This window comes from Orycteropus afer, unplaced genomic scaffold, assembly GCF_000298275.1.
Source record: "Orycteropus afer afer isolate SDZICR_OR568_19922 unplaced genomic scaffold, OryAfe1.0 scaffold00701, whole genome shotgun sequence".
Taxonomy (NCBI): Eukaryota; Metazoa; Chordata; class Mammalia; order Tubulidentata; family Orycteropodidae; genus Orycteropus; species Orycteropus afer.
In genome coordinates, this window is record NW_006922288.1 from 236,045 (window position 1) to 240,369 (window position 4,325).

Here is a 4,325-nt window from a genome sequence, read left to right on the forward strand (position 1 = left end):
TTGAATTTGCATATGAGCAGTTGATGGTCTGTTCCACAATCAGCTCCTGGCCTGGTTTTGGCTGAAGATATTGAACTTTTCCACTGCCTCTTGCCACAGATGTAGTCAATCTGATTCCTGTGGTTCTACAATCAACACCAATGGAAGCAGCAGTCAAGACGTCAGATGATATATTGTATTGGGCAAATCTGCAAAAGACCTCTTTCAAGTGGTGAAGAGCAAGGATGTCTGCTTGAAAACTAAGGTTCATTTAACCCAAGGCATAGTATTTTCAATCACCTCTTGTGCATGTAAGAGTGGGACAATGAATAAGGGACACCAAAGAAGAGTTGATTGTTTTGAGTTTTGGTGTTGGAGAAGAATGCTCAGAGTACCATGGTCTGCTAAAAGGACTAACAAATCTGTTCTGGAAGAAGTGTAGCTGGAATGCTCCTTGGAAGTGAGAATGGACATACTTCATTTCACCCACTTTGGTCATGTTGTCAGAAGGAACTAGTCCCTGGAGAAGAATATCATGCTTTGTAAAGTGGAGGCTCAATGAAGAAGGTGAAGGCCCCTCAATGAGATGAATTGACACAGTGGCTGCAATGATGGGCTCAAGTACAGCAAGGATCATGAGGCTGGCACAAGACTGGATAGTGTTTTGTTCTGCTGTTCATAGGGTCACTATGAGTAGGAGATGAACTGATGTCACCTAACAACAACAACAACAATGGTTTGATAGGCTAAACTGGTTAAGCTTTATTGCCACAACTTTTAAAAATACATATTCAGTTATAAGATATAGGGTTGCATAGAAAAAAACAGCCTGAAAACAAAATTAAAGAAGGATTTATAAAAATGTTTTTCACCTTTATAAAACACCAAATTCTATTTATAAAATTTTAAGAAAATTGATAAAACATGGAAATGTGTAAAATTAAAATGGATACCATGACAACTAAATAGAGAGATATTATAATCCCATTTCATTCCTGGAGCTGTTGTGATTTTTCAAAAATTATAAAAAGTACAATTTCTCTGCTATAAAAATGACAAAAATTAAAAATCACTATAATGTCCAATGCTGTGTATATCTTATGTATTTTTGTATTGTAGGCAACTAGTGTGATTTCAGTCTCCTATTGGATGATGTATAAATATTTCTTCCATAATTTAATAAAACCATATGAGATATTTAAGAGAACTGACAAGGTCATAAGCTAATGTCCACATGAAATGGTTTATTATTGTTGGAAAGCAATATGGCTGTATATGTTTAAGAGATTTAAACTTTTTATACATTTTGATTCATCAACACTGTTCTTTTGAATTATGAAAAGCAAAACTTCCATTTCAGCATTATAGATATGACCAAAAAATTGGAAATAACCTGTATGTATAAAATAGGTGAATGGGTAAATATAGAGTAAAATCTATGAGAGCTGGAACTCAATGGAACTATCTTATTTTTCTGAATCTCTCAAGTTTCCTGCCCTTGGCAGAGAACGATCTTAACACTAATCTATTGCTCTTTTTTAGTGAAAAATATGAAGTTTTCCTTCTCTGACATATTTTTGCCTTACACAGTTTTCATCTTTTGTAGGTTTTATTGCATTATGATATGGATTTCATTGAATGCAGTGTCGCCATAAACATTATAAATGTAATGCTATATAGCTGTACATGGTTGCAGTTGAGTCAATTCTCAACATATAAAGACATGAGCTGACAGAGTACAACAGACTGGGAAGAAGGATGGGACTGTCCACTTCGGAAAAAAATTGGCCACTATGAATAGCAGTGAAACACTGTCTGATATATTACTGGAAAACTTTATGAATAGCCATGAATCATTGTCTGATATTGTTTCAGAAGATGAGCCTGTCAGATTAGAAGGCACTCCAAGTATGGCTGGGAAAGAGCTGCCTCCTCAAAGTTGACCTTAATGATGTGGATAGAATAAAGCTTTCCAGAATTTCATTTGCTGATAGGGTATGACTCAAAATGGGAAGAAACAACTGCAAAACGTCCACTAATAGTCAGAACATGGAATGCACTAAGTATAAATCTAGGAAAATTAGGAGTTGTCAAAAATGAAATGGAATATTTAAAGATCAATATCCTAGTGATTAATGACATGCAATGAACAGGTATTGGCCATTTTGAAATAGGCAGTCATATGGTCTACTATTCTGTGAATAACAAATTGAAGAGGAATGACATTGCATTCATTGTCACAAAGAACATTTCAAGATCTATCCTGAAGTACAATGCTGGCAGGGGTAGGATAATATCCAGATGTCTACAAGGAAGACTAGTTGACACTATTAATATTCAAATTTATGCACCACCCACTAGAGTCCAAGATGAAGAAACTAAATATTTTTACCAACTTCTGTAGTCTGAAGTTGATCAAACATGCAATCAAGATATATTGATTATTACTGGTGATTGGATAGCAAAAGGAAGAATCATTAGTAGCTTGGAAATATGGCATGGCTTTGGGATAAAAATGACATGGGAGATCGTGTAATAGAATATTGCAAGACCGATGACTTAGTCATTGCAAATACCTTTTTTCAACAACATTAGTGGTAGCTATACATGTGGATCTCACCAAATGTAATACACAGGAATCAAATCGACTACATCTGTGGAAAGAGATGATGGAGAAGCTCAATATCATCAGTCAAAACAAGGTCAGGAGCTGAATGTGGAGCAGAGCATTCATTGCTCATATGCAGTTCAAGTTGAAGCTGAAGAACACTAAAACAAGTCTGGAAGAACCAAAATATGACCTTGAATATATTCTAACTGAATTTAAAGACCATGTGAGGAATATATTTGAAGCATTGAACACCAATGACCAAAGACCAGGCAAATTGGGGATGACATCAAGAATATCATACATGAGGAAAACAAAAGGTCATTAAAAAGACAGGAAAGGAAGAAAAGACCAAAATGAATGTAAAAAAAAAAAAAAAAAGACTCTGAAAGTTGCTCTTGAACATAGAGTAGCTAAAACAAATTGAAGAATGATGAAATAAAAGAGCTGAACACAAGATTTCAAAGGCAGCTCAAGAAGACAATGTAAAGTATTATAATTAAATGTTCAAAGGCCTGAATTTAGAAAACCATAAGGGAAGAACATGCTTGGCATTTCTCAAGGTGAAGGAGCTGAAGAAAAAAAATTCAAACCTCAAGTTGCAATATTGAAGGATTTTGTGGGTAAAATACTGAATGATGAAAAAAATCAAAAGAAGATGGAGAGAATGTACAGTCACTGCACCAAATAGAATTGGTTGATGTTCATCTATTTCAGATAGCAAATAATCAAGAACCAATGGTATTGAAGGAAGAAGTTCAAGGTGTACTGAAGGAATTGGCAAAAAATAAGATTCCAGGAATTGACAAAATACCCATTGAGATGTGTCAAACAAACATTTGCAGCACTGGAGGCACTCACTTGGCTATGCCAGGAGATTTGGAAGACAACTGCCTGACCAACCTACTGGAACAGGTTGATATTTTTGCACATTACAAAGAAAGGTGATCCAACAGAATGTGGAAGTTATTGAACAATATCATTAATACCACATGCAACCAAAATTTTGCTGAAGATAGTTCAAAAACACTTGCAGCAGTATAGACAGAGAACTTCCAGAATTTCAAGCTGGATTCAGAAGAGTATGTGGAACAAAAGGTATAGTTGCTGATGTAAGATGGATTTTGGCTGAAAACAAAGAATAACAGAAAAATATTTTTGACTATGCAAAGGCATTCAACTATGTGGATCATAACAAATTATGGAAACCATTGAGAAGAATGGGAATTCCAGAATACTTAATTGTGCTCATGAAGAACCTATACATAGACAAGGAGGCAGTTGTCATTCAAACAGAACAAGGGGATATTGCATGATTTAAAATCAAGAAGGGAGTGTGTCAGGGTTGTATCCTTTTACCACATTTGTATTCACTCTGTACTCTGAGCAAATAATCCAAGAAGCTGGACCATACAAAGAAAAGAGTGGAATCAGAATTGGAGGAAGACTCATTAACAACCTGCTATATGCAGATGACACAACTTTGCTTGCTGAAAGTGAGCATGACTTGAATCACTTACTGATGAAGATTGAAGACTACAGTCTGAAGTATGGATTATAACTCAATATAAAGAAAACAAAACTCCTCACAACTGGACCAGTAAGCAACATCACAATAAATGGAGAAAAGATTGATGTTGTGAAAGATTTAATTTTACTTGGGTCCACAATCAACATCCATGGAAATAGTGGTCAATATATAGACATCATATTGCATTGGGCAAATCTGCCAGGAAAA